Raw genomic sequence first — 15,896 nt, 5'->3', positions numbered from 1 at the left:
TGCCTAAACATGCTAGGAATGGTACGCTGCTTTGTATTTCTTTCAGTTATGCTAGACGGACCACCTTGCATCGCAGACTTTGCACTCCTTGGTGTCTCCAGCTGACTCTGGTGCCACTGAGAAGTTGCTGATGCGGAGGATGTGGACTTTACCAGTCCAGTGCTGGTGACAGGGCTCTTTTGTGTACCACTCCTAGATAGAAGGTCATCGTCTCCCTCTTCTTCCACCTCCTGGTCAACCATGAGTGGACCTTGTAGCACTGTATCCCCACCAACACCAGTGCTCACATTTTTTAAGCTTGCAAGGTGGTTCTCCCACCTGATTAAGTGTGTTTTTTTCAAATGGGTCGTTTGGCCTCCAGTACCATAGTTTGTACCAATCTTACCACGACTAACATTGACATGACAAATGGTGCATACAGCAATGTTCTCCTGAACTGGGTGAACCGTAAAGAAGTCCCACACTGGGGAGGTAAACTTTTGTCTCCTGCCATAGGAAGAGGAGGACCCACTCCCAATGCCGGATGGACTGGAGGATTGTTGAATTTCACTATGTAACAGCTCAGTCCTAGTACTGCCACTACCTCCTTCTGTTGAAGTGGCGCTTCTGCTGGATGTCGGATGCTGCCGGGCCTTCGCTGATGAAAAAATGGGAGCTGGTGTTACTTTGGGTGTTGAGTGTGTAGGAGTTATGCGTGCTACCTGCTCATCACTAATCGCAGCATTTCTGGATAGGGTAAAAATGTTGGTCTCTACATCCTCTGCACCAGGAATAACGCTCGTGATGATGACAGTGTCAGACCCGTCTTTATCACCAGCAGTATCCTGCTCACCTACATCGGCCTCCATAAGTTCAAGCCTTGCTGGAAACTTCCTTTTTCCTAGCCTGGTCTTCTTGGGATGTCTCTCCTGTGAATGCTCAGATAGTTGTGGCTGCCAATCCGTATCAAGGTCATCGGAAGGGATGCTTGGCGAAGAACTCGATGCACTAACCCTCCTTTCCCTTGGTGAATTCAAAGACAATAGATCACCTCCAGAAGTGGCTTCCTCTTCTTCTTGCTCGGAATGAGGCTCTACTTCCTGAACTGCCCCGACTTCGGGAGGAAAAACTACTACTATTGCGTGCGGAGATGGTGGTTGTTGTTCTTGAGGAAGTACTATTGCGGGCTGTGGTTCTTCAACAACTACTATTGTGGGATTTGGTTGTTGTTGTTGAACAACTCCAATTGCGGGCGGTGGTTGTGGTTGTTCAACAACTGTTGCGGGCGGTGGTTCTGGTTGTTCAACAACTGTTGCGGGAAGTGGTTGTGGGTGAACCACTCCTATTGCGGGCGGTGGTTGTGGTTGTTGAACATCTACTGCTGGCGGTGGTTGTTGAGCACTTCCATCTTGCGTGGACTGTGTACTACTTTGAGACAGCGATAAGTTTAGTTCAGGCTCAGTATCACTGCTCGCAAACAATAGGCTGGCTACCTCTTCGCCCCTCATCATGTGCTTGGCCCTGGGTTGGTGGCTTGCCCCCACTAATGCGGATGTGCTGGTCCCAGCTTGCACCCCAGACACCGCTGCTGCAGGCGTACCTTTTGGGGTCCCAAAAAAGGTTTTGGGGTCCATACCAGACTTAAGTGACACTTCCTTCTTCTGTTCCTTCTTCTCAGCAACTTTCTTCGTGGTGGAGGACCTGGTAGCTTTCTTAGGGCCCATCTTCTTCTGATGTCAGCTCACAGCAGCACAAATTGCAGAGATGTCTGGTCAGATGAGTCACACACCACACGTGGCGTACAACTGAAGGACGTCCGTCTGGCAGTAGAACGGGCGATGGATGAAAAAACAACCAGCACCTCCTCAGTCTTTTTTTGTGCACCTACAAGTAAAGAAGGCAGAACAACATCAGTCAAACAAGTAGTAAGGCAACATGAACAATTGAAAGACACACAGGCCAATGTATAAAAGACAAAACACAAGACTAATAATACCAGTCCAGCACCACAACGCCAAGCCACATGAAGTCCAGAAAGAACCAATAAAGTCATGCAGGCCTATATATACCAATATGGACAGAAAAAGGAGGATGCCTGCTGCACATGACAGGTTAATGCAAGGAATAAAATACCCCATGTCTAAGACAGAGGTTGTAAACCTAACACCGCAAAAACACATACAAAACCCCTGCCCAGACAACACATTTTGGAATTCAATGCCATACACACATGCCCTAATGATGTTAATTGCATACACCGAATGAAAACAGCTACATAAAGGCAGCACCCCCGCTAACTACTACCTCTGGGACTCTGGCCTACTGTCAGATCAGACCAAAAGCTGGGAGACCAATGATAAATGCACCAAGGAAGTACCTACAAAATGGCCGCCACCACATGGCCTAGCCACCCCCAGCAACATGAAAAGAAAGAGAAAAAAGAAGACAGACAATAAATGCCTATGGGAAAGGGACAATGCTTTGTTTTGCTTCACAAAGTAGCCGCACCGCTGCCCACGTGGTCAGCCCACCCACAACCAAGAAGACAGACACAGGAATTGTTCCAGGCTCCAAAAACTACAACCAAATGACAACTTCATTTTTTTTGGGTGCACAAGAAACACATGCAACATTTTCGAGAAACTTTTATGCAACTCGGGACATATTGTTCGCGAGAATGCAAAATCGGCGTGTTCGGCAGCGCGAATGGAATAAAACGACGTTTTCGCGTTCCCGAGCAAGTACATTGAGCGCGCGAACAAGACAAAAAATGTAATGTCGCGTGTCAAGAGTTGATTAACTTTAATGCACCTATGGCTATGAGTAGTAGTAACTCTGCCCTACTGCCAGAAGAGTCAAAAACCTTGGATGCCTATGGCAAAAGCACAAAGGAAGGACACACAAAATGGCCGCCACCATAGGGCCTGGCCACCAACAACAACATGGAAAATTTTAATGTATACACAAAATGGCCTCCACCACATGGCCTGGCCACCAAAAACAACATGGCAAAATCACAAAGGAAGCATACACAAAATGGCCGCCACCATAGGGCCTGGCCACCAACAACAACATGGAAAATTTTAATGTATACACAAAATGGCCTGGCCACCAAAAACAACATGGCAAAATCACAAAGGAAGCATACACAAAATGGCCGCCACCATAGGGCCTGGCCACCAACAACAACATGGAAAATTTTAATGTATACACAAAATGGCCTCCACCACATGGCCTGGCCACCAACAACAACATGGCAAAATCACAAAGGAAGCATACCCAAAATGGCCGCCACCACATGGCCTGGCCACCAACAACAACATGAAAAGAAAGAGAAGACAGACAATAATGCCTATGGCAAAGGGACAATGCTTTGCTTCACAAAATGGACACACCACCACAGCACAAATTGGTCACCCCACCCATAAACAAGAAATCGTTACATAGAGGACAGAAAATGGAAGTGGTCCATGCTCCAAAAAGAGAAAACTACAACCAAATGACAACATAAATGAGGACTTTTTATAGCACAAGAAACACATTAAACATTTTCGGCGTGTTCGGCAGCGCGAATGGAAGAAAACGTCGTTTTCGCGTTCCCGAGCAAGTACATTGAGTGCGCGAACAAGACAAAAAATGTAAGGTCACGTTCTCACACTGTGCGAAGTTACCAAAACTACCCAAGCTGTATTCCTAGGGTTACCTAATGTCAGAAATTGACAGAGTATTTAAACACACCCAAAACCTGACATACCCCACACATAAAAATAAGATTCTCTACATCAATCCAAGCCATCCATGATTTTCAAATTAAGGGTACACCACAAAAACAGTTGATTAACTTTCATGACCCTATGAGTAGTACCTCTGACCTACTGGCAGAGTAGGCCACAAGGTTGGAGGCCTATGGCAAGAGCAAAGTGGCTGGAAACATAAAATGGCCGCCAACACATGGCCAGGCCAACCACAGAAAGTTAATACAATGCACTCAAGCATGCCTACACACTAACTACATGGAGTACTTGGGTCAGCTATTGGCTTAAAAAATAAAAACATTTCAAATTCCACAAACAGAAATTCCACAACAGACATTGCTATTGCATAATGAACATAATCCAATGCCATCCATGATGTTTGTTTACAAACTGGAATAAAAATTTAAACACAGACTACAGAAACATGATTGGACCCATGGGTACCTCTCTATGTAGCCTGGATGAAATTTAAAAAAAAATACAAGTTGGGACCTCATAAAAGTACAGGCCTCCATCAATAATTTAATTCCAGGATTGAATACTGTAGTTAAAAAAATATCAAATCAAACAAACACAAGTCTACATCATACTCACTCATACATTACACAAACTTACTTGAAAAAGAGAATTCCAAATCCAAAAGTCCTCAATAAATCCAAGAAAAATCAGTAATGCAGCCAACACACATAGAAAGTGATCCTTCCAGCTCAAAATCCAAAGGAAAGTGAGCACCACATGGACAAAGCACTGGGAGGAGCCTGGTGGACAGGAACAGGAAGTTGTAAACTCAAGGGCCCTTCCTCCTTCCTCCTTACTCTTCAAAACAAGAGTAGAAACAAAAGGAGGGCTCCTTCCCCCCAAAAAATACAGCCAAAGGTACAACTTTAATGTTTTTTTTCATTTTTTTGCTAACCTAAATGGTAATTTATTATGGTTTTAACATGCTCGCGAGTTATTCTGTGCAAGAATGCAGTTTCTGCGTGTTCGGCAACTCGATCTTACCAACAAGCATCCTCGCGCATCCTTATGACGCTATCGCGCATCCAAATGACGTTATCGAGTTCGCACAGTCGCACGGGATTGTGCGAGAGTGTTTCCAAACATGGTGGCACACGCGACCAGGAAAAAGCGAACGCAGAACCACGGTAAGCCATTGCCGCGCACGCGATAATGTTATTCAGCGTGCGAGAACTACGCTACGCACCGGATCGCGGAGTAATCGACAGCTTCGCGTTCTCCGTAGAACGCGGAGTTGCCGAAACTCCGCAAGCTCGGCGAACGGAGCGTAGTTCTTCGCCCAGGATTACTTACAGGACAATGTCACCCACTATGCAACCCACCACCAAGAAAGAACACTATCTGGTGTCACAGTCACCACGTCTCCGAGAACGACGCAAAGAATTCTGGAATAATTCTTTCGTACAGCTATTGCACCAGAACAATCTTGCCGCAAATGCCACCAGCTGTTGGGTCTGTGGTTTGCTACCTCATGCCACTGAACATTCCATTCCTTTCATCCCTTCACCCTTATTTGTTCATGGATCATGCCTCGCCTGGTTAATGCTCCTGCAAGAGAGGTACAAAGACAATGCCACCTCTAATGAGACAATCAAACAATTCTACAACAAGTTCTGGCTGAACAAAACAGGAAGAACGACCGCTCCCTTTTGCCCTCACACCTCCAATGCAACCTTCCCAATGTACATCCCCTCCAAAGAGGGAGTAGAAATACAGTTGTTGAACATCCCAGCCAGACCTACCTTTTCCTATCTGAAGAAAAGAACTGCTGCAACTCTTACAGTGGCCCTACCGGTGGTAAACATCTCTGGCCTTGTCTGCATTGAAGGTCACGGGACAAAGATCGTGGGTCACAGCACATGTCAAATAACAAGAACTCTGAACACTGCCGGCCCCCCTACATTTGTTGCATCACCCAACATGTACTTCCTCTGTGGTACCAAAGCCTACACCTGGCTCGCAAAAGGCTGGGGGGGGCACCTGCTACATCGGCTTTGTTCTGCTTCCAACCTACACAGCACCTGCAGAACACCACCGAGAAAGGCGTTCCAAAGACACAGACCAAGCGGACTCTGCCGCATCACAATTTCTCGATGCAGCAAAAGGACTCGTCCTACTATGGGGTCCGATGGCAAACAGCCGAGCCATCAGGCACCTATCTCAAGCAGTTGAAACAGCCTTGAACGTCACAGCTGGCATCCTTACCAACAACACTGCTGAGCTTCAGGTGGTCCGCCTGGTGGCTTTACAGAACCGCATTGTTCTAGATGTGTTACTAGCGGACCGTGGAGGAGCATGCCACATCATCTGTGCCAGTTGCTGTACTTATGTCCCTGACAGCTCACCTTCTGTTTTCAAAGCGATTGAACATCTCCACAGGCTGGCATCAGAAATCCATCAGGAAACAGAGACATGGACACTTGGAAGCTGGTTTTGTGGCACTTTGAAAGAATAGGGCTGGAAATTAATAATGATCCTCTTGGTTGCAATATTAGTAATATGTGGCTGTTGTTTGGAGATACATTGTATACCACTTTTGTGTTCTCTTTGCCTGAACTCTTTGCACCCTAAGACTATTGACACTAAGCTCACGAAGATGAGAGTAATGAACAATAAAGAGATACAGGACATTATGGACATTGAAATAGACTAGCAAGCCGGCTAAGTTATGTTCAAAGGGAGGACTGTAGAAAGTAAAACGACAAACATGAACATTGCCTGCACCATCTTGTTTAGCAAGGGCCTCTGCGTGCACGTAAGCTACAACCATTTTTAGACATCGCTGCCATTTCGTACTCTGCTGGTCCCCTATGTGTCACCCCGACCTCGCTATCATCCCCCAGCGCTCTGACTAAACCTGAACAAATGTACTGGGGTTGTAAAACCTTGTCATCATGACAAAGCCCCGGAGTCACTTTCTGCACCAAACCCGTTTGTCCTTTCATCCTCCATGCACGGGCAAGCCCTTTTGATAACCTCCTACACCGCACCTGGCTACTCAATCCGGTCCCAGGCACTAACCGGCCACTGCGGACATGGTTTATTACCCACACGCAGCAGGGCTTGTTTCACTGACAAAGGGGCCTGATTTAATCAATGACACAAACCCTTAGATCTGACCGATCCCACGTGTTTTTAGATCCTGTCGGAATGTCAAGCTGCGAGATAACGATCATATGTTAGATCTGGGTGGGGAGATGATTGCTGCTGGGTTTGTGTGGGAACTAGCCTAAGGTGGGGATTCCAAGGATGTTTAACCATGCCAATAAACTGATGCAAATGTGTATAAAAGACCGAACTACGGAGATGCAGTTAGAGCACCTCATGACGACATCCCGGTGTCCGAAATGATGTGTTCTCCTCTGGAGTAATAAACCTGTTTCTTGCCTTCCAGTTGCCAGCGCCTACCTTGATATTTTGATAATTAATCGTAAGGTGAATTAGAGGTGTTTTGCGCCGGGCAGCATTGGTGGTCTAAGGAGAATTGCTGCTTTTCGTCACCTAGTGTAATTTTCCCGATTCATGCCCATATATAGGTATAGATCACCTTATCCTTATATAGGCATAGAAATCATAACCATATTTAGACTTAGCCTATGCAGCCCAAATACGGCATGGCTACTTCCACTAGTTCCGAAAATCCACAACGATTTTTTGGAAAAACACGCCTTCAGCAGTCAGGGATTTCCCCTTGCTTGAATATTGATTTATCCAAGAACTCATGGAGTTTTCAAAGAACTGAGTCTTTGATGACGTTATTATGTCCAACCTTACGTCAAACTAGGCACCTTCAATAAAATATGCCCACACTTGCCCAGACAAACATACAGTGGTTTGGAGCAGTTCGACTATCTACCTACACGACACAGCTCGCCGAAGCAAGTGCCGAAGGAAGCCGACCCTCCAGCAGACGCACTGAGAAAGACGCTTTTCTCTTGCCGAGAAATCCAGCTCCATTGTTTCCAACCTACCCTTGCGGGTTCTTGGGAAATCGAGTCCTAAGAGAGAGATACCAGACCTCCTTCATTCTAAACCAAGATACGGAGCTGATTAGACCCGTAGAGAATTCTTGGATTAGATTCTTGGCAAAGAATACTGAAACTAAGCTACACCTCACTTACTTCTTCCCTTATACTAGACCTAGGTTAGGTACACCAGGGTAGGCGTATTTTAGAAGCACCAGGTGAGTACTTTTAGTCTTTATTTATTAATGTATGTATTCTATATATTTTATGGCTTAGAAACCATATCATGCTTTTACAGTATTATTTTATAATACTCTTTGTACTGTACGCATTGTACTTTGCAACCAGTATTACGATCGTAGCAGTTCATTTCCTCTGCATGAGAAAGGAGACTGTTCAATAAATACCTTTTTATTGCAAACGCCCGTCTCTCTATTTCTCTGCACCTTTGGTGAAACGGAGCATGCTCGATTGACTGAGTGAAATAACTATCTATTGTTTTGGCGACTCTAGAGATTCATTTCTTATTCTTGGGAAACAAAGTTGTCATGTTTATGCGGTTATCAGAAACTAATCCCTTCTTGTGTATTTGAGAACATTTCTAGTGATCTCTGAGCTAGCTGGCACACACAATTAAGTCTAGTATATTCAATAGAGACCTAGTAGACCTCAGTCCTACGTCAAATCTATAGGATATATTATTCCAATGCGCAGAGCCTATTGGGAATATAGGAACTACTTTACAGCCTCTGTTTTTTAATGCTTATTTGACTCATTTTTCTACTCCCCGTGGTATTCTGCGCCCTCGTTTCCTCCTGTTTCCTCGCACGTCCCTAGCGGCCCGCCCCCCGCTCGCCCATTCATCCGCACCCTCCTCCATGCTGCTCCTCCCTCCCACCTCCCGTTCTTATGGCGGCCGCTGTGCGGCCACGCAGGGGACGCGTGCAGCGGGCGCGCCACTGGCGTGTCAAAGGAATCCCTGGCCCCCGTATACAGCACGGCGCCCGGCTCCGCTATGATGCCAGCACCATCCACGCACTCAACACCGGACGATCACACACCTGCTTCCTGGCCGCCCCAAAACGCAGACAAGGACCCTTCTCCTGCAGGAACTTCAGCTTCACCAGCATCCGACTTGCCAACCCACCGACCAGGAAAGAACCCAACTACCTCAGATGCATTCTTCTCAGCACCCGCTCCGCACGCAAGCATGCGGTTGAACTCTGGGACCTACTCGACTCAACCTCCCCAGACGTCGCCTTTCTGACGGAGACCTGGCTGAACCCCTCCTCTGCACCTGACATCACCATAGCCATCCCAGAAGGCTGCAAGATCACCCGCAGGGACCGCACCAACAGAGTAGGAGAAGGAATCGTCATCGTCCACAGAAACACTCTCAGAGTCTCGACCAACACCGATGACAACCTCTACACCGCCGAACACCTGCACTTCCAGATTCACACCGACTCCAATACCACGCTCAGAGGAACCCTCGTCTATAGCCCCCCTGAACCACGACCACAGTTCAGCAACTCCATCGCCGACTTTGTCAGCCCGCACGCCCTTGCCTCCACAGACTACATCCTCCTCGGAGACCTGAACTTCCACCTCGAGAGCAACAACGACACCAACTCCACCACCCTGATCGACAACCTCACCAACCTCAGACTCAGACAACTTGTCACAATGCCCACCCACTCTGCCAGCAACACGCTTGATCCTATCTTCTCCGCAAGCTCCCACATCTCCTTCAACCACACCAACGAACTCCACCCGACCAACCATCGCTGCATCGATTTCACCTTCCAGAAACCCACCATGCACCACCACACCCAACAGATCCCTTGCTGCTGCTGGAGCAAATTCACCGGAGACCAGCTAACCAGCACCCTCACCTGGAGACAACCCGCCAACCCCACTGACCTCAACACCAACACCCGCAACCTCAGACAGTGGATTGACGTCTGCACCAACACCCTCGCCCCTATTCAAGAGACCATCCAACAGCAACACCAGCAAGAAAGCCAGCTGGGGAGGAGCTACGCGCGCATCCAAGATGGCCGCGTGAGCTTAGGGCTCCCGAGACCCCCGCTGCCCCCAGGCATATCCTGTTATTTATCCTGTTACCCGATGGTGGATTACTGCTGCAGAACTGAAAGGGCGCTGAATGCTGAAATCGGGGTCTTGATAAGCCTTTGGTAACCGAAGAAACAGCGCCAAAAAGATTGCGGCCTACTCACCCCGGAAACCGGGGTGCCGACTTGGGGTTGGACCCCGGCCGGAGTTTGTAAACAACGGGGCCTGAAACCGGAAGTCGCCAGCCCCCCTCCATCTTGGGCCAGGTTTCTCCCAATTTTGCTTGGTGACTGTCCTGGTGACTATCCTGAGGCCCGGACACTGAGTAAAGGACTGGAAGTGTGCGCCATTGCGAAAGTGGATATTCGTCGAGACCGGACGTCCACTGCAGGTGAGAGGGCTCGCTCTTTCACTGTATTCATCGAACCTTGTTGGTAGCCCTTTGCCTGCTCTCCTGAAAATGGCGTCGAGATCTGACGCAGACAAACAACCACCTAAAACTACTAGAGGTGTCAGACACACTCAAGTCAATAAGATGGATCGATATACGCAGTCTAAAGGGTCGCCTTCCGGGCCTTGGAAGATGCAGGAAGGCAGTGGAGAAACCTCGACGGCTTCACCCGAGCCTACACTACAGGACCTGATGGCCGCCATCGAAGGGGTGAGGTCCTCACTCGGTCAGAAGATGGAGTCTTTAGACCATAAGTTGGACACGGTCACTATCGAAGTCAACCTGATCCGAGCGGACCTCACTAAAACCAGCGAAAAAGTGAAATCACTTGGCATCAAAGCGACGAGTCTCACTGAGGATGTGACGCAGCTGCAACAGGAGGTTCATAATCTAAAGGCCTCGGGAGAGGCCAAATGCCAGAAGTTGGACCAGTACGAAGGAAGGGCCCGCCGAAACAATGTACGCATTATCGGTGTACCAGAAAAGGCCGAAGGTCAAGCTGCAGACCTTTTTGTGGAAGACATTATACTGAACAACCTGAAACCAAAAGGCTTGGGCCGTTTCTTCACAGTGGAAAGAGCGCACAGGGTTCCGGGCGGAAGGCCAAAACCTGGGGCTCCACCTCGGCCGATGATTGCAAGGGTGCTCAACTTTAGAGACAGAGACGCTATCCTGCAGGCCTCCAGGACTGGGGGCCCCCTGAAGTACGAGAACTCCTCTCTTAGTTTTTTCCCGGACTTTACACAGGCGGTTCAGAGACAGCGACAAAACTTCATGGGTGTCAAAAGGAGACTTCGAGACAAAGGCCTAAAATACGCTATGTTGTACCCGGCCAAGTTGCGAGTGGAACACGACGACCGGGCATACTTTTTTGACAATCCTGAAATTGCTTCGGACTGGTTGGAGAGTCGTCCCTCTAGAGAGGAGCCGCGACGACGCAGTAAAGATGGGGAGGAGGGCTCGCAAGAACAAGAATGAGGAGTGCCTTGACTGATGTTGGTAGTGTTGGCCGGGGCTGTGGTGGGTCAAGGACTGATTTTGGGAACTGTAACATCCTTGGAGACATGCGGGGATTCGAAGGGTCATCCTCCTCCAGGGGTCTATCTTTTAGTTAGTTAGATCAGTTAAGTTGTAGGGCGACAGGCACACTGCAAGTTGGGGACGAGCGAAAGCCGTGAGCAGGGGTACAGGGTGGAGGGAGGTTCTGCGTGGGGGGGTTTGATGCTCCTTTGCTTCGTTTATTGTGTTTTTTGTTATTTTCAGCAAGGGCATCGAGTCTCGGGGCATTCTATTGAAAGCTAGCATGTTTGAGTTGCAGGGTGCGGAGGATGACCACTTCCTTTTCATGTGTGATGATGGGGGGTAAGGATCTAAGGGTTTTGAGCTGGAATGTTAATGGGTTAGGGGACAAAATCAAGCGCAGTGTGGTGCTTCAGTACCTCAAACGTCATGCTCCTGATGTGGTTTTACTCCAGGATACGCATTTAGTTGGGAACACATGTAGGGCAATGCATAGAATGGGATATAAGTTGGTGGGTCATGCAGGGTTTACCTCGGGATCTAGGGGAGTGGGAATCCTGATTCGGAAGGTGCTCCCGTTGATGATAGATTCAGTAATTGAGGATGATAGAGGCAGATACATTGGGGTTACGGGTCGTTGGGAGGGGCACACCCTCTCATTGTTGTCGGTCTACGTTCCCCCTGGTATGCAAGCCACAACCTTTTCTGATTTGGGGAAGCTCCTCCTTGATCTCCCAGAGGGACTGACGATTTTGGGAGGAGATGTTAATGCAGTGGTATCTGGAGCCATGGATAGATATCCTCCAAGGGATGCGGAGCGAGCTCAGAGGTGGTTGCCTGATTTTCTAGAAGCTATGGGGTTGGTGGTCGGCTGGAGATTGCTTCACCCGGACCAAAAAGAGTAAACCTTTCATTCTGGTGCCCATGGTAGCCTTTCTCGTCTGGACTATTGCCTGGTGCCAGCGGCCCAGGCAACCTACATTGCAGAGGCAACACACCTCGCTAGGGGCATATCGGACCACTCTCCGCTCTGGTTTCGATTTTGCATTAGTTTGGAGTTGGGAGGTAGAGTGGCCCCCATTAATCCATGGCATATACGCAACCCTAAGATCCGGAACGCACTGATCAATGCTTTGGATCATTATTTTTTGGAGAATGTGGGGTCGGTTACCTCCTCGGTTTCACTTTGGGAAGCCTTCAAGACGGTTATCAGAGGCCAGGCTCTCTCACTGATAGTGGGGGATAAAAGGGATAGGAATAAAACCGTCGTCAAAGCTGAGGTTGAGATAGCGCGCCTTGAGGCGGGGCTGGAGGAGGAGGTGACTCGGTCTAAATTGCATGTTCTGAAGCTTAAGCAGCTCGAGTATAGATCACTGGTCACGGATACAGCCAGAGACCTGAGTAGAGAGCAGCAAGGTAGGTTATAGGATGTCGGAGACAAAGCAGGGAAACTTATTGCCGGGTTGGATAAGAAAGATAGGGCAGATCGGGTCGTCCCGGAAATTGTGACTGCGGAGGGCATGCGACTCACGGACCCACAGAGTATAGTGGACAGTTTTGCCGATTATTTTCAGATGGTGTACACATCGGTATCGGATCTGCCGGAGGAAGACTCTCACCTGCTTCTGCAGGACTTGCAGTTGCCGTGCTTGTCGAGTGAGGACCGGGATCTCATGGACGCCGCCTTCACTGCTGATGAGGTGGCTCTCGCGGTGCGCTCATTGAATGCGGGTAAGGCGTTGGGACCCAACGGGCTCCCGATTGAGCTTTACAAGTTAAGGCCAGATAAGATCACGTCTTACCTGCGGGACATGTTTGTGGAGGCCCGGAAGACGGGGATATTGCCCTATGATCAGAAGATTGCCTCTATCGTGGTTATACACAAGGAGGGCAAGCCAAAATCGAATTGTGCCTTGTATAGGCCAATTTCATTGTTGAATGCAGAGCCTAAAATACTTGCTAAGCTCCTCTCCAATAGATTGATTAAGGTGATCAGCGGGCTGATACACCCGGATCAATCGGGCTTTATTCCTCACAGAAACACAGCCTTATACCTGCGCAGGCTGCATGGAGCAATAGCCAGGGCCCATACCCTAAGAGAGCAGGCCATAATAGCGTCACTTCACGCAACGATGGCCTTTGACACGGTGGAATGGCCATATTTGTGGGCAGTTCTGGCTAAATTTGGCTTCGGTCCTGAGTTTATTCGCTGGGTGCGCCTGCTATACACTGAACCTCTCGCTCAAGTGGTGGTAAACAACGGGTCTCGGCGCCATTTTGTATTGAACAGGGCACTCGACAGGGTTGTCCCCTCTCTCTACTTCTGTTCTCGCTGGCCCTCGAGCCTTTGGCGGCCTGGATCCGCTGGGAGCCCTCGATTCGAGGTATTCGATGGTCTTCACAGTGGGAAGACCGGATCTCGCTATATGCTGACGATATTCTCCTTTATTTGACTTCACCTAGGAAATCCCTAATTGTAGTATGTGACGTGTTGGCCTCTTTTGGCAGAAATTCGGGGCTGTCGATAAATTGGGGGAAGTCACTTTTGTTTGTCCTTTGTGGGGAGGCTCCGATTCCCCCGTGAAATTGTCCTTTTCAAATCGCCACAGAAGGGTTCAAGTATCTTGGGATCTTCATCTCATTGGACTCTACAATCCGTTACACCAGGAACCTCCTTCCCCCTTTACTCAGACTGAGGGCTGACACAATCGGTTGGAAGAAGCTCCCTCTATCCCTATTGGGACGTGCAACCCTTTTTAAAATGATGTCTCTGCCCCGCTTCCTTTATGCCCTTCAAAACACGTTGGATGTGGTTCCAGCTAGTTATTTTCGAGAGGTGGAAGGGTTGCTGTCTGTTATGGGAGGGAAGGCCCCGTATTACCTTAGCCAAACTGACGCTCCCTTGGTATGATGGGGGAATCACCCTCCCTGATATCAAACGTTACTAATGGGCTTCTCAGCTGGCGGCCATCAATCATGGGACTTATGGGCCCGTATCGGACCCTGGTTACGCGATGGACAGGTGGCTTCTCACTAGAGGTAATTATAATAGGGCACTATATAACAGGTCTCTGATTGTGAACTTGACGGGGCCTACCACACATGCGGTGCGGATTTGGCATGATGCCACAAATTCATTGGGATGGAGGGATCGGCTGACGATGGCTACCCCGCTATTTGCGTCGGGAAAATTAGGCAAGCTTTGGCATACAAAAGGGTTCGATAAGTGGGACTTGATTGGGATCTCGACCATTGGTGACATCTGGGTGAAGGGGAGGATTAAAACGTTCGAAGAACTACAGACGGAATTTGAGCTGGGGAATATGAGTATTTCCGATATGCACAAGTCACACACGCGCTGAAGGCAGCTCTGCCAACGGAGACAGACCTGCCTGAGGCCTCACCCCTAGAAGACAGGATTTTGGATGGTCATATGCCAGAGATGACTATCTCCCTGATTTACAGAAAAATTATTAATCATAGTGCAGATCTTCTTGTGGAGGTGAGGGATAAATGGATGCAAGATGGTATTGAAATAGATGATGAGGATTGGCAGTCAGCCGTGTCATCTCCGAAGGAGGTCGCGATCCCAGCAAGGTTAAGGCTTGTTCAGCTGAAAATACTACACAGGGTGTATGTCACTGGACCCCGACTGGTTCGGATGGGGCTATCTGAAACGGATTTGTGCAGAAGAGGGTGTGGTCTTGTTGGTACGTTCCTCTATGTCCTCTGGGAATGTCGATATATAGTTGAATACTGGAATGAGATACACAATACGATGAGTGGGGTCTTGGGGATCACTGTGCGGCCGGAGGCTAGGAGAAGCCTCCTTAATATTTGGGAGCCAACGGATCTAAATTTGGCCCAGACCAAGTGGGCGATGTTGGGCGCCATAATCGCAAAGCGTAATATAGCTCAAAAGTGGGGATCCGAGAGGCCACCTACTCTCGAGGGTTGGAAAGAGGATATGGACTGGTACATGTTCCGTGAAAAGACTGTCTATGTGGCGAGGGGCCGACCCCGTAAATGGTCTTCAGTGTAGGGTCTGTGGAATCGATACAGGGGGGATATTTGTGTACCACCTGCCAGAGTGTCCATGTCACGTACCATCGCTGCTGAAGCTGTATGTTCCCAAGAGTGGTTCTTGGGTGCCAGCTGACACTGGTCCTCCCTGCTGATGCTGGTCCTCCCTGCTGACACTGGTCCTCCCTGCTGACACTGGTCCTCCCTGCTGACACTGGTCCTCCCTGCTGACACTGGTCCTCTCTGCTGACACTGGTCCTTCCTGCTGACACTGGTCCTTCCTGCTGACACTGGTCCTCTCTGATGACATTGGTACTCCCTGCTGAAACTGGTCCTCCCTTCTGACACTGGTCTTCCCAGCTGATGCTGCACCTCCCTGCTGGCACTGGCCCTCCCAGCTTACGCTGGCCCTCCCTGCTGATGCTGGACCACCCTGCTGACACAGGCCCTCTCAACTAATGCTGGACCTCCCTACTGACACTGGTCTTCCCTGCTGACACTGGTCCTCCCTGCTGACACAGGCCCTCCCAGCTAATGCTGGACCTCCCTGCTGACACTGGTCCTCCCTGCTGAAACTGGCCCTCCTAGCTAATGCTGGACCTCCTTACT

Source organism: Lissotriton helveticus, chromosome 1_2 (genome assembly GCF_964261635.1).
Source record: "Lissotriton helveticus chromosome 1_2, aLisHel1.1, whole genome shotgun sequence".
Lineage (NCBI taxonomy): Eukaryota > Metazoa > Chordata > Amphibia > Caudata > Salamandridae > Lissotriton > Lissotriton helveticus.
The sequence above is the reverse complement of the archived record's forward strand: the minus strand, read 5'-3'. Positions refer to the sequence as shown.